This window comes from Schistocerca serialis, chromosome 4, assembly GCF_023864345.2.
Source record: "Schistocerca serialis cubense isolate TAMUIC-IGC-003099 chromosome 4, iqSchSeri2.2, whole genome shotgun sequence".
In the NCBI taxonomy this organism is placed as follows: Eukaryota; Metazoa; Arthropoda; class Insecta; order Orthoptera; family Acrididae; genus Schistocerca; species Schistocerca serialis.
In genome coordinates, this window is record NC_064641.1 from 26,906,608 (window position 1) to 26,926,794 (window position 20,187).

Here is a 20,187-nt window from a genome sequence, read left to right on the forward strand (position 1 = left end):
AGTGGCCTTCCTCAGGGCATAGACTGCAGTAGCTGGAGTTGGGTGTTGCAGTATACTGCATTTCTAACTTATTACGTGAAAATGTCTTAGGTTCTGTACGCCCCGAAATACCACTGGTCCGTGTGAGGAAAGATTGCACTCAGGGTACGCCCGTTGCCTCGGTGTGACGTCACAGCGCTGCCATCCATTAGAGAACCCCCACACCTCTTGTAGGATGGATCAGTCATCCGTCCCAGAATTATTCAGTATCCACTACAGCGCCTACGCAGTATTTAGGTAAGAGATATTCACACTTGTCATCATATTTATTCATGAATGTGTGCAGTCTTTAATGAGCTCCGGAACGCCCTATACTTGCAATGTTAAAATAACGCTTATAAATTACATCTTTCCTCACAAAGTATTTGAGGTAGGAAGTTGAACTTTTTACAGATTATTTATTGGAATATGGGCTACAACTTAACACAGGGATTTTACAAAATTTTAGTTCAGTTATTAAAGATGATTTTTTCAATTGTAATGAAAATTCACAACATTTTTTTTGCAATGTTTTATTTATATATTCAAAAATGTACAGTTTTTTGGAAAAAGGCTGTGTTAAATTATGCAGAAGGTACTGTGTAACATTTACTGAAAGTTTGAAACAAATATGTTTGGAAGATCCGTAGAAAACATGTAATTAGTATGAGAAAATAAAAGTTTTGGGAATCGAGCGACAAAGATTGGATTAACTTTTTAGTGCATTCCAGGTCCATAGGATGGATTATCTTCATCCTCTGCAAACTCCTCCTCCAGCTTCCTCTTGTTCCTCCTCCTGTTTACTCTTGCTTGTATTTCTAGACTCTTTACAGCCCTGTCTGCAGCCCGAAGGCGTTCCTTGTCTAAAGCAAGCATCGCTCGTACCATGTTAGAACCTATCTTCATACCCATATTTCTAAATACCTTGCACCCTACAATGTTGCCATCATTGAAAGTCGCAACAGCATCCTACACACCTAAGTGAAGTGTTTCTATTCCAACAAATACAGTCTTGGGGATTCTCGACAATATAACACTATTTACACTTTCATTGGGGTTTTGAGTTTTTCCGTGAATACACTTTTTCAACAGTTCAGGTGCTGCTAAGTCTCTGAAAATAGGTTTTATCACCTCCATTATTGCATGAGGCAGACTATGCTTACGAGTGTACACTTCACCAGTTAGCAATCCTTTGTTATATTTACACCAACTGTCTTCTTCTTTGGGACACAAACTATGTTGGGGATTTTCATCGGTTGAAGAAGTATGAAAAAAAAGAGCCCAAACAACCTTCTTCATTTCGTTGACACTTTGCGTATTTTGCCTAATAGCCATTCCATAATAGTTCTGTATTTTGTCAATTACACTGTCAGTTAACCTTCCCTTCCCATCCAACCCTTGACCATCACTGAGTTTTTGTTTTTTGTACGAAGCTTTCAGTCGCCGAAGTCTTGTTCCCATTCTCTTCTGTACGTGTCCAATACACTCAAATTTCTGCACTACAACATCATCACCATAGGGCTTCAGTCCTTGAACATGTTTGAAACTTTTAGAATCACCGTCACCAAGGTAATTAACATATCGCACTTTATCACACGCCTCAGAACGCTGGAATATACTGGCAACACCAGCCACTTCCATTCCTCCACTACTGCCACTATAGTTAGCTTTGCAATTATTTTCATGTGTACCTTTATATTTTTGTGGACATCTACAACACTTTGATATTACTGCTACATCTAAAACTTTCCCTGTATACATACTGGTGGCAGATACTACACCATGAAGAGATGTGTGTCCCCGTTTATGCCATGTACCATCGAACGCTGCAGTCAAATCTCTGTTACCATTATTTTCCATTACTGCCTCTTCCACAGCGTTCTTCATAGATTCTATACAGACATCTTATACTTTAGACCCTATTAATTTATTATAGGTCGTAAACTTGGTTGGGGGATTTGGAAGATTCATGATGCCACAGAAAATTGCACCTGCAGTAGCACCCTTACCAACTGAACGCAAGGAATAAACAAATCTAATGTTGTGTTCGTAGATTTTGCTACCATTTTCTTCAGTTGCAGTTACTGCAAGACTGTTCCAAAAGGTGGTCATGTATGAACACTTATCACATTTCAGTTGTATTTCACTAGGAAGTCCTACGTGCTTTATTATGGAGAGTTCCAGACCAACTTCACTACAATGAATACATCTTACACAGTTTGAAAAAATTCCTTTGAGAACCGACATATCAAATATTTCATTCACATCCGATTCGCCCATAAAACATTCATAGTTTTCACTCATTGAACCAAGCTGCTTCTGTGAAGTATTTTCTTTCCCACTTTGACTGCTATGGGCAGGTGTACTTGAGAGGTTAGGTTCATTCACTTGGTTATCGTCTTTATTGTTTACAGTAATAACACATACCTTTGGCTTTACAACATTTCTCCTTTTCTTGAAAGCCTTCAGAGGATTTCTAATAACTTTACTTTTACTCATTATTATACTTCAACAAAACAGAGACTCAAGAAACAGAATTACCTACGAATATTTTCGAGATAACGACAGAGTAAATAAACATGAAACAATCGACAATCACACCAGCGATATATATTGAACCATCACAGGTTAGCCACAACACATACTTTATCTCACATCACTAAAATGTACCTGATGAACACGGACGTTAATAATAACACCATTTGACAGCAGTTTAACAGCGCCACAGTGGGTCACGCCCATGTAGAACACATTTCAAAAAAAATTTAAAAATAGTTGTAGTCTTCGGAATTGAATAAATTATATATCTATTAAAAGGTAATAGTCTGCAGATTCAGAAAACTCAAGAAAGTAAAAATTGAACTTTTCATGATTTTGAACCTTTCCGGAGCCCCTTAACCTACTCCAGTTCCGTAACGATCGAAAACGGGACACATGTTCATCGGACTTCAATGGGCTTTTTTCACATGTAGGCTCACCTCCTGAGTCACCCCGTACGCAGACTGTTCGTTGGTCTACCATATGTTCCTCCCTTCTCTAGTGACATCGACCAGAGCCTGTAGTCAGTCCCGCTTCGTCCATCTCAAACGTACTGTACTATGTGGTCACTGCTCGGTCATCAGTGTATATTAATCGCGTGGTGTCACTATTTACTATTTCGTCATTGGTGTACCTGTGTGGGGACCAGAACGCTGCTCGGAGGTAAGACCGAGCGAGGTGGCGTAGTGGTTAGCACACTGGACTCGCATTCGGAAGGACGATGGTTCAATCCCGCGTCCGGCCATTCTGATTTAGGTTTTCCGTGATTTCCCTAAATCACTCCAGGCAAATGCCGGGATGGTTCCTTTGAAAGGACACGGCCGATTTCCTTCCGCATCCTTCCCTAACCCGAGCTTGTGCTCCGTCTCTAATGACCTCGTTGTCGATGGGACGTTAAACACTAATCTCCTCCTCCTCCTCGGAGGTAAGGCATCTCCTCGTGGTAATTCGTTTATAGTCATGAATTAATTAATTAAAAAATGGTTCAAATGGCTCTGAGCACTATGGGACTTAACATCTATGGTCATCAGTCCCCTAGAACTACTTAAACCTAACTAACCTAAGGACAGCACACAACACCCAGCCATCACGAGGCAGAGAAAATCTCTGACCCCGCCGGGAATCGAACCCGGGAACCCGGGCGTGGGAAGCGAGAACGCTACCGCACGACCACGAGATGCGGGCAATTAATTAAATACTAACAGACTCGAACTGATGTAGACATAATAACAAATAAAATCAGTGTCAGCTGTCCTACTTGTTCGCTGCGACCGAGAGGTTCTGCTGTGTTGGCGGGACGCGCGCTGTTATCTCTGCGGCCACCAGTTGGAGGACAGACCCGCCCCCGGACAGGAAGTGCAGCAGGCCGCGGCCGCTGTACCGGGTTACCGCCGCGGTAATCGGAGACACTGCCCGGCGGCAAGTGGTTATCGGTCAGCCGCACAACCCGACACCCGCCCTTTTCATGCGACACTGCCCAACGACGCCCACACGGTGGCCGCCGCTCCACTCACACCGAACCAGCTCCGCGTCAGTCAGCTGCTACGTTGTCTGTTGGATCATCAGCCACCTGACTGGATTGCTGTGGCCTTCCGCCGATTCCTCACCTATACCAATCTTTTCATTTGCGAGGAGCACTTGTACCCAACCTCCCCATTTACTTCTTGGACATACGAGGGGCTTTTGAGAAGTCCGTGCAAAGTCCGAGAGATGGCACCACCGGCGCGTATCGAGGTCGTGTTTATTTAGTAGCATCTTTGGAAAGAACGCACACCAAGTTTCAGCCATATTGAACTATTTCTTTGTGTTTGGCATTCGTGTGAATTAAGGAAGTCGAGAGCTTGTCAAAAATGGACGAAAAAGAATTTCGTGTGGTGATCAAACATTACTTTATGAAAGGCAAAACGCCTCAGGAGACTAAATAGAACCTTCATAAACATTACGGTGACTCTGCACCTTCGATTAGAACAGTTTACAAGTGGTTTCACAATTTTCGCAGTGACCATATGGGCACAAGTGATGCTGAACGTTCCGGACACCCTGTGGAGGTTACGACTCCAGAAATCGTTGATAAAATCCATGATATGGTGATGGATGACAGAAGAGTTCAGGTGCGTGAGATTGCTAGTGCTGTGGGAATCTCGAATGAACGGGTACATAATATTTTGCATAAACATTTGGACATGAGAAAGCTATCCGCAAGATGGGTTCCATGACTGCTCACGCTTGACCAAAAACGGAATCGTGTGAAGTGTTGCAAGGATGGTTTGCTGCTGTTCAGGAAGAATCCGCACGACTTTAAGCGTCGTTTCGTCGTTGTGGATGAAACATGGATACGTTACTATACTCCTGAGACCAAAGAACAATTTATACAATGGGTTACCAAGGGAGAATCTGCACCAAAAAAGGCGACGACCATTCCTTCGGACGGAAAGGTTATTCGAACGAGGTGGTAACTAATAACTATTTTGCAGACTTGGACAATTCCTATTATTCGGAAGGGATCAACAAAGTAGAACAGCGTTGGACGAAGTGTATAAGTCTAAAAGGAGATTATGTCGAAAGATAAAAAAGATTTACCCCAAACACGTAAGTAGTTTTTATTTTTGCACGGACGCTTCAAACGCCCCACGTATTCCAATCTCTTGTCTTCCCCTGCAGTTTTTACCCGCTACAGCTACCACAATTTTCAAAGTAATTATTTATCGACGACTTAACACGCATCCTATCATCATGTCCCATCTTGTAGTCATTGTTTCCGCATATACTCTCCTCGCCAAATATGCGGAGAACCTCAGCTTCCTGGTTTATCATCAAGGTGGTTCGATGAACCCTCTGCCAGGCACTAAACCCTCCGCTAGGCACTCAACTGTGATTTGCAGAGTGTCGATGTGGATGTACCAGTCCATCTAATTTTCAACATTCTTCTATTTCAATGCATCCCAAATTTTTCGATTTTCTGCTTTTCTGGTTTCCCACAGTCCGTGGTCCATTTACACTACGAATGTATGTTCTCAGAGATTTGTTGCTAAAATTATGGCTGTTGTTCGATTCTAGTTCTTCAAGCGAGGAAATACCTCTTTGCTTGTGCGAGTAATCTTCTTAAACTGAAGAGCCAAAGAAACTGATACAGCTGCCCAGTTGTCCAGGATGTTCTTTAAACCAATCTCGAACAAATGTGGCCCGGTGGCATGACACTGTCACCCATAAAAGTTCCATTGTTGGTTGAGAACATGAATTCCATGAATGGCGGAAAATGTTCTCCAAGTAGCCGTACGGAACCGTTTCCAGTCGATGATCAATTCCATTGGCCCAGAGGACGCAGTCCGTTCCATGTAAACACAGTCCACAGCATTATGCAGCCACCACCAGCTCGCACAGTGCCTTGTTGACAACTTGAGTCCATGGCTAGAGGGGTCTGCGCCACTCTCGAACCCTACTATCAGCTCTTACCAATGAAATCGGGACTTATCTGACCAGATCACGCCGCGCGGGATTAGCTGAGCGGTCTTGGGCGCTGCAGTCAGGCAGGGACTGTGCGGCTGGTGACCGGCGGAGATTAGAGTCCTCCCTCGAGCATGGGTTTGTATGTGTGTCCTTAAGTCCCATAAGATGTCACACACATTTGAACACACACACACACACACCAAATCACGTTTTTCCAGTCGTGTGGGGTCCAACCGATAGGGTTACGAACGCAGGAAAGGCGCTACGGGCGATGTGGTTCTGTTAGCAAAGGCACTCGCGTCGGTCGTCGGCTGCTGTAGCCCATTAACACCAAATTTCGCAGCACTGTCTTACCGACATGTTACTCGTATGTCCCACACTGACGTCTGCGGTGATTTCATGCAGAATTGCTCGTCTGTTAGCACTGTCAACTCTACTCAAACGCCTCTGCTTTCAGTCGTTGAGTAAAAGCCGCGCACTGCGTTGTCAGTGGCGAGAAGTGATGCACACACTTTGACACTGTGGATCTCGCAACATTGAATTTCCTAGCGGTTTCCGTAGCAGAATGTCCCATGTGTCTACCTCTAACTACAGTTCAGGGTTCGTTAATTCCAGTCGAGCGGCCATAATCACGTCGCAAATGACATGAGTCACGTGATTGCAAATGACAGCTCCTCGAATGCGTTTCCCTTTTATACCTCGTTTTCGCTATACTAACGCCATCTGCATATGTGCATAGCGCTATCCCATACTTTTGTCGCCTCAGTGGATGAGTGAATGCGACAAAATTTCATGCGCCGTTGTAAAGCATTCATTGACACCTCCGTCGTGACTCTAGCACTCCTTGTGAGCTGAGCTTACGTTGTTGTTATAAGGCGTAACTTGTTTATGTCATGAAACTAAATATACATTTCCGGTCTTTCGCTTGGAGTGTGGCCCTGTACGGATGTGAAACTTGGACAATAGGTAGAGAAGACGGCTAGAGGCCCTGGAGATGTGGTGCTGTGGAAGGATGATGAACATCAGCTGGAGAGACAAAGTAACAAATGAAGAGGTGCTTAGAAGAGTACAGGAAACCAGTTCTCTGTGGAGGCACAGCCAGACAAGAAGAGACAAACTTGTAGGGCACATCCTACGACACAACAACGTCATTGGAACAGTAGCAGAAGGAGCTGTTGGGGAAAGGAATCGGCAGGGGCGACCAAGGATATCATACATGCAACAGATCATGAATGACGTTGGATGTAACACGTACGTGGAAATGAAGAGGAAGGCAGACAGAAGAGAGGAATGGCGCTCTGCTGCAAACCGACCTCAGGGTTGAACACAAAAAAAGTAGTTCCTCTGCTATACGTTTATTTTTGGTAGTCAAGTCTGAGACACATTGTCTAAACGTACCGACATGACAAAGGCGTACAATCATTTTCACGACCGCAGAAACATACGACGCTCACAAGGAGCAGCCTTGCGTATTTGAAACGTGCTCGCGTTCCCTGCTTCCTACAGCTGGTTTCCCGTACGGGAGAACTTTGCGAGCGTGCGTGTTGAGGATGGAGAGGCTTTCTGCGGCAGCGCCGTTGCAGCTTGCTTAATAATTCGTTTCCCTGAGATACGAAAACTTCAGGGCTCCGTCTCCGGTGTGCTCAGAGTTTGCAACAACGGAGACGACCGAAGACGCAGGTACGCACGGTTCGCTGCGCCTAGTATTAAGCAACAGAGCGCTCGCTGAATAGCGCACTAGCGGCTCCCACTACAGACAGTATTGTCCTCCTCTCTCTGTCAGCCATAATGGTACTGCTCCTGTGCATGGTTTTTTTGTGTTCCATGTAAATGCATATACACAGCACTCCACTTTAAGCTACTCTCTAGAGGGTAAAGCCCACTTTCTGGGTACATGTTTGCTTTCAGAGTATGTTTCCGAAAGGATTCTGCCTTGCAAACACAATTTTCTTCCGTCTTTCTATATGTGTACATTGTTGCGAAAGAGTTAGACCTAAAATGAAATTATTGGCTTGTCTGATTTTTGCACTTTATTAATGTCACTTACCTTACTCCTAGTGTACCTTTCTTTCTGCAGTCATCATTGCTTTGGTAATTATATTTTCTTGTTTGTTAACTGGGTTATTTTCATTTTTTTCGAAAATGTTCCAGTCTCTAATGTAAATTCGTGAGTGTGGGAATGTACCGTGTGCAATTTGTTTTTACTGTATTTTTGTCGTCTCCAAGTAGTCCGACTCCGTGTATTCGCGTGCACGCACTTCATCATTCTTTCCGATACATTGAGTTGTTCCGTAATCTTACTTTGTGTGTACTGGGAGAGTACTAACAAAATTTACTGTGACAGCTGTATGTAATTACATACATCTTCCACACTAACGAATTTACAACGCCTACGAAAGCAATGTTCCGGCTTTGAGTCCAGGTCCGGTATTAGTTCTATCTGTTAGTAAGTTACAGCCATATAAACATTTATGAACGTTGGAGGTATGAATTAAACAACTCCTTCAGTCAAAATTTTTCTTGTTTTATTAACTACACAATGCATTTCGGACCCCGTGGTTCCATCGTCAGGTGTAATTTGTCTTGTTACAGGTTTATTTCTTCTCCTGAATGAGGTGAAATGCATATTCCACATCATCCAAAGAAAGCATTTTTAACGTTTTAGTACCGGTAAACATTCTTTTCTCTGTCGTTGTAGTACATATAACTTCCAAAAATGCTTCAAATGGCTCTGAGCACTATGGGACTTAACATCTGAAATCATCAGTCCCCTAGACTTAGAACTACTTAAACCTAACTAACCTAAGGACATCACACACATCCATGCCCGAGGCAGGATGAAGCGCCTAGAACCGCTCGGCCACTCCGGCCGGTTATATAACTTCATTCAAGATGTACATTTGCACACACATTCTTATAAACACTGAGTTAATACACTCCTGGAAATGGAAAAAAGAACACATTGACACCGGTGTGTCAGACCCACCATACTTGCTCCGGACACTGCGAGAGGGCTGTACAAGCAATGCTCACACGCACGGCACAGCGGACACACCAGGAACCGCGGTGTTGGCCGTCGAATGGCGCTAGCTGCGCAGCATTTGTGCACCGCCGCCGTCAGTGTCAGCCAGTTTGCCGTGGCATACGGAGCTCCATCGCAGTCTTTAACACTGGTAGCATGCCGCGACAGCGTGGACGTGAACCGTATGTGCAGTTGACGGACTTCGAGCGAGGGCGTATAGTGGGCATGCGGGAGGCCGGGTGGACGTACCGCCGAATTGCTCAACACGTGGGGCGTGAGGTCTCCACAGTACATCGATGTTGTCGCCAGTGGTCGGCGGAAGGTGCACGTGCCCGTCGACCTGGGACCGGACCGCAGCGACGCACGGATGCACGCCAAGACCGTAGGATCCTACGCAGTGCCGTAGGGGACCGCACCGCCACTTCCCAGCAAATTAGGGACACTGTTGCTCCTGGGGTATTGGCGAGGACCATTCGCAACCGTCTCCATGAAGCTGGGCTACGGTCCCGCACACCGTTAGGCCGTCTTCCGCTCACGCCCCAACATCGTACAGCCCGCCTCCAGTGGTGTCGCGACAGGCGTGAATGGAGGGACGAATGGAGACGTGTCGTCTTCAGCGATGAGAGTCGCTTCTGCCTTGGTGCCAATGATGGTCGTATGCGTGTTTGGCGCCGTGCAGGTGAGCGCCACAATCAGGACTGCATACGACCGAGGTACACAGGGCCAACACCCGGCATCATGGTGTGGGGAGCGATCTCCTACACTGGCCGTACACCACTGGTGATCGTCGAGGGGACACTGAATAGTGCACGGTACATCCAAACCGTCATCGAACCCATCGTTCTACCATTCCTAGGCCGGCAAGGGAACTTGCTGTTCCAACAGGACAATGCACGTCCGCATGTATCCCGTGCCACCCAACGTGCTCTAGAAGGTGTAAGTCAACTACCCTGGCCAGCAAGATCTCCGGATCTGTCCCCCATTGAGCATGTTTGGGACTGGATGAAGCGTCGTCTCACGCGGTCTGCACGTCCAGCACGAACGCTGGTCCAACTGAGGCGCCAGGTGGAAATGGCATGGCAAGCCGTTCCACAGGACTACATCCAGCATCTCTACGATCGTCTCCATGGGAGAATAGCAGCCTGCATTGCTGCGAAAGGTGGATATACACTGTACTAGTGCCGACATTGTGCATGCTCTGTTGCCTGTGTCTATGTGCCTGTGCTTCTGTCAGTGTGATGATGTGATGTATCTGACCCCAGGAATGTGTCAATAAAGTTTCCCCTTCCTGGGACAATGAATTCACGGAGTTCTTATTTCAATTTCCAGGAGTGTAAAACACGAAAAAGTTGTGACTAAAGGCGTTGTTTAATCCATACCTCCAATGGTTTGAATACAGTCACGTTTTAAGCTGTAAAATATGGATAAAATTAAATTTATGAACGTGTACTGTGGATATTTTGAAGCGCAATGAAACTATTTTGTTATTTCCTTCGTTTTTCCTCCCGCTTCTCACTCACCAAAATTATTAGATGCATCTTGCAGAGACAATCGTATGTACCATAAATGTATGTATGAGAGCAATAAATAACGGATAAGCTATTTACTAGACATGTAGATGATGTTATAAACAATTATACATACATAAACCATCCATAGGGACCGCTATACGGTTCTTCATCAACAAAGCTCAACTTAACTGGTGGGGGGCGTGGTGGGGGGGGGGGGATTACCGTATCGACTGGTACTGTATCACTCAAACACTAAGTTTCGTGAACGTAGTAAGACGCACAACACCGTGTAATCAGATTGAAAAGTAAACTTTTAGCTTCCTCGCAAAACGCACGCGCCCATGTTTTGCTTGTTGTTCCTGCCTGCCATGTGACTGGTACGTATTGATCAAATCAACAAACGCGCGATATGAAGCAATAGCACTCGGACGCCGCGGAATGATCACGCAGAAACTTTTTAATACTCTGCAGTCGGAGACCGCTAAAAAAAGCCCATCTGTTCTGCGGAATGTGCTATCGACTGTAAAAAGGCATTGTGTAGCGATCCACGAAATGAAAAAAAATGGTTTGTGAGTAACAGAAGGAATTGATGCTGCGGTAAAAGTGCAGGCCACTTCCAGATCCTGCATTTTTCCGCAACGGAGCCTTCTGTCGTTAGCTGTGATAAATTACACCATCGCCGCAGCGACGATATTTTACTCCACATGGAAGGCCGCGACGCTACGAGTTATGGAGATTGTTTGGCAGTCTCGGGCTTTCTGCGATGGTACAACCGGTAATATGCTTTCGGAGAAGTGGCGTATGTGTTATTAAACGATGGTGCTGGAAATTATTCCCATTCATATGTAAGAGAGTTAAGTGATTGCACGTCGGACACTGCTTCACTAGTTCTGTGACATACGCGTACAGAAAGGCCACTCTGATGTAAATATGGCGGTATGTCCTCAGAAGAAAAAGATAGTAGAATATAGAATATGGGCAAAGTCAAACTGTTTTGATGGTGTCGCGGAAGTCGCGACGGTCAATTTGATATCGGACACTTGTGATCTATCAGTCCGGCGAATAACCTCAAATTAGCTGCGAAACCACATAAGCTGCACCGCATACAAGCCGCGCGAGATTTTGAATGTCAGTTCGCCGTCTTATGCCACAGGCTTGGTCCGATTTTTGAACTTATTTAGTAAACGTTAGTAATTAACTCGAACTTTCCAGTGAGAATAATGAAAGAAAAAAGATTTTAAATCCTTCTGGGCTTGCAGCGTTATATATATGTCTTGTAAGGACATTATGTGTACATTAAGCCAAAACGCTGCTTTGTGTAGCAGTTGTTATTACTGTGAATTTATTTTCATTGGCTATAAGCCTTTTTCAGCTCAAAGGCCATTTTCACGCACTTCCCATATTTCGTCGTTGACGCTCTTGCTGTCACATATCTTGGTGCGTTTTTAAGCAAAGCACAGGCGAAATTGTAGATTACTCGCTAAGTAATGTCTCAGCTGTGGAATTTTTCTTTGTTGGCCAGTATCGTTAAGATCTTGGTAACATTTCGTAAGTTTGACCACGGATAATTTCAAAACAGGAACACCAATATACAGCTGCAAAGATTTTACTATCACACAACTCCATAGATTTATAAAAACAAATCTGTAACCATGTAACATCGCTGACATGACTCGAAGCTGTCAAACTTAAAATAATATTAACAAGATCTTAACGATACTGGCCAACAAAGAAAAATTCCACAGCTGAGACATTACTTAGCGAGTAGTTTATAATTTCGCCTGTGCTTTGCTTAAAAGCGCACCAAGTAAGAAATCTGACAGCAAAACGGCGTAATACGGAAAGTGCTTGAAAATGGCGTTTGAGCCGAAATAGACCAATGAAAATAGTCACAATAATAACAACTGCTACACATAGCAGTGTTTTGATTTATTGTACACATAATTTCCTTAAAAGAAAAAAGTTTCCTAAACTTTATGCAATAACTAATTGCTTTTGCGATTCGATCTAAGCTTAACAATTACAATATAGTATCGTAGGAAGAAGGTGAGAGAAATCAAACTAATTAATTGTTAATGCTACACTGTTAAAATTCACAAAATTTTGAGCTAACATTTACTAAAACGTCAGTTTCACATTTTGTAAATGCAAATCAAGATGTTTTCTATTAGCTAAGAGGGACCAAACCGCTGGGAGGACAGGAGGATACTCAAAATCTGTCACGGAACACATATGCTGTAGCGTATGAGGCCTTTGTAGACCAGTCTGAGGCTCGGTAAACCACAAGTGTCTTGCACCAAATTATTCGTCCCGACTCTCCCTACACCACCGCGGTCCGTAGTACACAGTTACCGTTTATGCGATGTACGGGGTGTTCAAAAAGTCTCTCCGCACTGCCGTATGATTGTTAGCTGCGCGTGTTGTATGCCGCAGTGCATGTAACGAAATGAAACTCACTGCAGTATCGTCGTGCGTTTATTGTTTCGTTGAAAAATGTGGGACCCACAATCCGACGTATAGAAATTGCAATCCAAACTTCTATTTTCACAGTATGAAGTGGTACCTCACACAATGGATTTGCAGTATTCCACATACGTGAATGTTGCAAACTCATGTACCCGTTAAATGAAACCACGCCTCCGCAGTGAAAATCGTTTCAATAAGAATACCCCTTCCATTTTGTTGAACGAAATTTTCGAACCATTGATAATAATGCAGTCTCTTGCCATGATCAGTATTTTTCGGTTCTTGCACGGCTGTCACTTCGTATGGGAAAAGTTCTAATCTTTTCCTTACAGCTGTGTGGGCGGTTCCGACACATCGATTCCCTGGGCGAGTTTTATTACTGACTTATTCGGGCTCGTGGACATTTTATCGGAAATATCGAGTAGGTCATCCTCAGACAAAACGCTAGGACGACCACTTCTCGGTGCATCTGTCACTCAGCCCGTACTTCGAAATTTGTTAATCAAATCTCGTACAGTATCGCGATGTGGGAGTGTTGCGTCGGGGAAAACTGAATTAAATGTTTGACGAACTGAAACTGTGTACTTTCCGCCAGCTTTGAACACTTGTTCGACTAAAAACACACGTTTTTCGATAGTTGGCATTTTAACACTGACGAAAACGAAACAAACGAACAAAGGAACTAAACTGAAACGTTTACGTCAACACGTGGCGACACACACCAACGATACTACTGATGCTGGCTGAGGTACACGAAACAGTGGAATCTTGGGAGAGTCCACCATAGAGTAAATATCTCTGGAGTGAGCATTGCGTTCTGCGCATGTTGTCCACATTAAACCAGGATTGTCACGTGATCTCGGGACTTCGCTGTGCGTGTGTGCTTTCTGCAGCGTTTGAAGTTTATAATACCAAGAGTTTTGTTGTGTTTCACCGTTTGTTGATAGTGTAATAGCGATGGTGAATTACTGTTGTTGCTACGGATGCAAAGAAAAATATGTGAAAGGAGGGATAGTAACTTTTCATGGGTACATTCCATATAGCTCTAATTATAGTTTTCATTTTAGTAAGAGACGCTGTATACGTTTAAAAATTTCGAGACGCATTATAATTAAGACTTGATTCTGTAGACCTATTTTTCTACGATTTTATGACTATATAATAGATATTACGGCTCGTACAAAAGCTTACAAACAATCGTTTCCTCTCGTACATTTGCTAGTGGAACAGGAAAGGGAAAGGTTAGTTGTATCAGTAAATACTATCCTCCATGCATTTATCAGTGACTTGTCAATTATGTATATAGATTACTCAGTCTACTATTTATTTAATGAACTGGGAGCAAGTACGTAAAATGCGTTAAATAATGACTTCAAAGTGTCACAAGTAAGAAAAATTGTGCTTTAGGTCGCAAAAACGAGAAAATAAATACGCAGAAATACAAGAAAAAAGGACGAATTAGCAGAGATATAATCGCGAATGTGTGGTAAATTCGTGCGAAAATACTAACTTACTGTCAAGTCGTTTTGCAGGACTATCACTGCAAAAATGTACTTCAGGCTCTGTAATACTATAAAGTGCGGTATCATACCAAAAACTACCAAAAATCGAGTGCATCTGAACTATGACACCTATCGCAAAGAAGCTGAATGTAATATCACTTGCCCTTAAAAGTTACGTAGCTGGTTTATTCCCGGTATCAAATGGATACTGTTAAAATGTCTGCTCAACATATATAAATAATCCACGACACGTACGAAAAGAATCTGTCTGTACTAGGGATGTAGTGACATTCTAAATATACAGGGCGCTATACGAACAAACACACGACGTCCCGAGATCACGTGACCAGGCCGGCAATGTGTGTTGACAACACAAAATCTGTTCTGCACATGTGAGTGCTCACTCCAGAGATATTTACTCTATGGAGTCCACCAAGGGAAGTAACCCAGACAGGCGAACAATATATGACACGCGCGGCTAACAATCATACCGCACAGCGGAGAGACTTTTGAACACCCCGTATATACAATGCCGCGATATTGGTTTTAACGTCGTCCGCTGCCAGAGCGCCATGTGGATCTACACTTCAATAGATGATTCTCACATCCTGAAGGTTCAATGTGGTGTAAACGTGTGAAGAAACCTGGCAACCATGCAGTGGAGACGTAGTCGTGTTTCCTACAGCCATCTGAGCGAGTTTGAAAGGGGTAAAATTGTGGCCTTCCGTGTGGCAGGCTGGTCCTTTCGCAGAACTGCCACACAAGTTGGATGCACTGCGTCAGTTGCACAGCGATGCCTGGTACCAGTAGTCACGTTCTCACAACTGTAGACAAAGTTCTAGACGCCCACGCAGCACAGAAGTCCGCCAGGATCGGCGTATTGTAAGGGCAGGAATGGCAGACCGTACAGCTGCTACAGCACAGATGAGAAAGCTTGTGAGCCAAGACGTCTCAGCACTAACTGTTGCGAACCGTTTATTAGCAGTGGAACTACGTGCACGCACGCCCTTAGCCCGTCTTTCTCTCACGCCACAGTATCGACATGCACGGCTTGACTGGTGCCCCAGAGGCCACTTGGAAACACAGAACGGCGCGCCGCGGCCTTCAGCGATGAAAGCAGATTCTGCCTGCACGCAGGTGATGGTCGTTCGCATGTACGACGTAGACCTGGTGAGCGCTTTCTCGTAGAACGCGTTCTTCCAAGACATACTGGCCTCACCCAGGCCTTACGGTTTGGGGTCTTATAAGCTATAACTTTCATTCACTATTGCTGTTTTTGGATGTTGTTAGACCCGTTCTTTTGCCATTCTTCTAACAGGGAGGTGATGTGTTGTTCCAACAGGATACTGCTCGTCCACACACTGCACGTGAAACTCGGTGTGCTCTGCGAATCGTGTAGCAATTTTCCTGGCCAGCACGATCTTCCGCAATGGCTCCAACCCCCAAGTGTGGGATATGATAGGAAGAGAAGGGACTAGTGTTACTTGCAACCAACATCTCTTACAGAACTACGAGAACAGATAGAGAAGGGTCGGAGCAACGTGCGACAGGACAGGACAGGACACGGGACAGGGCAGGGCAGGACAGGACAGGACACGGGACAGGGCAGGGCAGGACAGGACACGGGACAGGGCAGGGCAGGACAGGACACGGGACAGGGCAGGGCAGGACAGGACACGGGACAGGACAGGGCAGGACAGGACACGGGACAGGGCAGGGCACGGGACAGGACACGGGACACGGGAGACACGGGACACGGGACGGGACAGGACACGCCATCGACTATGTGCCAGAATCAGCAACTGAACTGGCGCCCGTGGAGGCTACATCACGCAGTAATATGGGGGTTTCAGTATGGGTCGATACTTGTGCTGTTGATCAGTAAAAGTAATTTCATATGCTCCATATGCACTGTTCCAACAATAAATTTAGAGTAGATTGGAAACCTCTAAAAGGATGTACAAATTTTTATCCTGAACCAATATACTTAATGTAAATACACAAATTTGCACGCTGTTTATCAACATCTATTTAAAGATGACAAAGACTCCGTTTAAAAATTAGTATAATAGCCATTATACTTCAACGTCTTTTATACTGGTCTCTCACTGCTCTCCGAACGCATTTCGCAATTCCGAACATACTACGTTAATAACAATCCTTTAGTTACAAACAGTTGATTTTGAAAAAGACAAATATAGTTCAGCATGGGTGTACTGTCTCGTCTGAGACACAATCGGCCATACGAGGGGCGTTTGAAAAGTCCGTGCAAAAATATAAACTACTTACGTGTTTGGAATAAACCTTTTCTATTTTTCGACATAGTCTCCTTTTAGACTTTTACACTTCGTCCAACGCTGTACTAATTTGTTGATCCCCTCCGAATAACAGGAATTTTCCAAGTCTGCAAAATAGTTATTAGTTGCTGCAATCACCTCCTCATTTGAATAAAATCTTTGCCCCGCCAGCCATTTCTTCAAATTGTGGAACAAATGGTAGTCAGAGGCAGCCAAACCTGGTGACTGGGGGGGAGGGGGGGGGACGAGTTTGAATCCTATTTCCATTAATTTAGCGGCCACAACTGCTGAGGCGTGTGCTGGTGCATTGTCGTGATTGGAAAAGGTCTTTCTAGCGGTCCAATTTCTGGCGGTTTTCTTGCAGGTCGGTTTCCAAATGGACCAATAATGTTGAATAATATTCTCACCTGTAATAGTTTTACCCTTTTCCAGACAGTCGATTATCCATTGCGAATCCCAAAAGACAGTCGCCATCACCTTTCCGGCCGAAGTAATGCTCTTCGCCTTTTTTGGTGCAGATTCTCCCATGGTAACCTATTGTTTAGATAGTTGTTTGGTCTCAGGAGTATAGTAACGTATCCATGTTTCATCCACAGTGACGAAACGACACTTAAAGTCCTGCCGATTCTTCCTGAAGAGATGGAAATGGAAATGAGCGTTTGGCGTCATTGGCCGGGAGGCCCCTCGCGGGGCAGGTCCGGCCGCCATATCGCAGGTCTTATTACATTCGGCGCCACATTGGGCGACCTGCACGCCGGATGGGGATGAAATGATGATGAACACAACACAACACCCAGTCCCTGAGCGGAGAAAATCTCCGACCCAGCCGGGAATCGAACCCGGGCCCAGAGGACGGCAATCCGTCACGCTGACCACTCAGCTACTGGGGCGGACTCCTGAAGAGATGCAAACCATTCTTGCAACACTTCACACGATTTCGTTTTTGGCCAAGCGTGAGCAATCGCGGAAGCCATCTTGCACATAGCTTTCTCATGTCGAAATGTTTATGCAAAATATTATGTACCCGTTCATTCGAGATGCCCACAGCACTAGCAATCTCACGCACCTTAACTGTTCTGTCATCCATCACCATATCATGGATTTTATGAATGGTTCCTGGAGTCGTAACCTCCACAGGGCATCCAGAACGTTCAGCATCACTTGTGCCCGTATGGCCACTCCGAAAATTTTGAAACCACTTGTAAACTGTTCTAATCGAAGGTGTAGAGTCACCATAATGTTTATCAAACTTCCCTTTAGTCTCCTGAGGTGTTTTACTTGTCATAAAGTAAAGTTTACTCACCACACGAAATTCTTCTTCGTCCATTTTTTGACAATCACTTGACTTCCTTGATTCACACGAATGTCAAACACAAAGAAATAGACCAATATGGCTGAAACTTGGTGTGCGTTCTTTCCAAAGATGCTGCTAACTAAACATGACATTGATACGCGCCAATGCTGCCATCTCTCGGACTTTGCACGGACTTTTCAAACGCCCCTCGTATATGCGAGGTCCACGCTTCCACAGGTAATCGTAGACACGTTTATTACGCTGGAGATAACAAACAGGCGATTCTGCCAGTTAGCTCGCTATTTCATTTGCATCGTGTTTGAATTTTTTTTTCCATCGTCGGTGGATGATTATCTCTTCTTGTTCCACAGGAATGTATTCGTTGACTGAGAGATACCATTGGGATCATTATGTCCCCATAAGCACATACCGTTGGGGTAATTATGTCCCCATAAGCACATCGGAAAATCAGTCTCACTTGTTTTCAAAACTCTTATTGTCAAAATTTCTTTATCCCTCAGAGTTAATTGTATCCAACGAAATTTCATTCAATTTTATGTTTACATCATACTAAAATTTAATAATTGTTTTTGCACTGAGTACAACCAAGATCAATACGATCCCAACGTAAATTGTTTCTTATTCGTAAAATTTATGGAAATAGAATAATGAATATTATGCTGAACAGCTGCTTTACGAAAAACCTTCAATAATGAAAATTCTATTTCTCTCTTATTTTTGTAGCCATTGTTAGGGTTTCAAGCATCAGCTGTTGTCGTTCCCTTCATCGTACCACTGGGGTCAGTGTACGCCACATGCAAATTGGAAAATTTTATCTCCCTTGTTTTCAAAGCTGTTTTTATTAAAAAGGCTCTCTCTCTCTCTCTCTCTCTCTCTCTCTCTCTCTCTCTCTGATTCAATTGAATACAGTGATGGTTTCTTCAGTTCTATAGTTACAATGCATTACATTTTATTCGTGTTTTTTACACTGAGTATCTATGGGATCAATACGACACCAATCTACAGTTCTTTCAGTTTATAGAACGTAATATTCATTAAAACAGAAACGTTGCTGTTACGTTCAACAATTGTAATGAATGTTTCTATGTTAGTTTATTGAGATACTGCCAATATACAGGTGTAAATTACTTGGGGGTCTGTTTGACTGAAGTCAATAAGACAAAAAGAAAATCCTTATAGTGGGAGGGTTAAAGTTACTAAAAAGTTGTGAGGACGTCTGCTTCCCGACAGACGCGATTTGTGTACGCTTTCCACGTTCTTTCTCCTGACTACAACTGTGTCTTTGCTTCGCAGGTCCCCCTGGCTTATTCGCTGCAGTGCGCGGTCCATTGCAGTCGGCAGAAGTGAACATCTCCCGCTCTAGTGAGTATTGCTTCAGTTGTTGCTGCGTTTTACACCTGCTGTTGTTGTTGTTGTTAGTAGTAGTAGTAGTAGTAGTAGTTTTGTTGTTGTTGTTAACATTATTTGACTTTATCATCTCATGATGGCAGAGTCAGTACCATCATTCAGCTATTTCGAGTGTCACATTGAGACTTGAAGCAAATAAAGATTTCGAAACACAACTGGTCAGGTTTGAACATGTGTGTTCCGCTATTCATAATAATAATAATAATAATAATAATAATAATAATAATAATAATTTGTTGTGTCTCAACGACCTGGTGAAAGTCTTCGAATTGGACATTAGTTTGGTGACTTTCGTGTCGCGTCGTTGTCGTCGTCGTTGTTGTTGTTGTTGTTGTTGTTGTTGTGGTGGTGGTCTTCAGTCCTGAGACTGGTTTGATGCAGCTCTCCATGCTACTCTATCCTGTGCAAGCTTCATCTCCCAGTACCTACTCCAACCTACATCCTTCTGAATCTGCTTAGTGTATTCATCTCTTGGTCTCCCTCTACGATTTTTACCCTCCACGCCGCCCTCCAGTACTAAATTGGTGATCCCCTGATGCCTCAGAACATGTGCTACCAACCGGTCCCTTCTTCTAGTCAAGTTGTGCCACAAACTCCTCTTCTCCCCAATTCCATTCAGTACCTCCTCATTAGTAATGTGATCTATTCATCTAATCTTCAGCAT

At 44.1% G+C, this 20,187-nt stretch overlaps 1 long non-coding RNA gene across 1 annotated transcript in view; it reads left to right on the forward strand.

The window, feature by feature from the left end:
- The window catches only part of LOC126474950 (uncharacterized), a 456,943-nt gene that overhangs the window by 348,235 nt on the left and 88,521 nt on the right, over nucleotides 1–20,187 (forward strand). The window contains exon 3 of the long non-coding RNA XR_007586609.1: nucleotides 19,410–19,478. This is a non-coding gene — a long non-coding RNA (uncharacterized LOC126474950). The remainder of the gene's footprint in view (nucleotides 1–19,409; nucleotides 19,479–20,187) is intronic.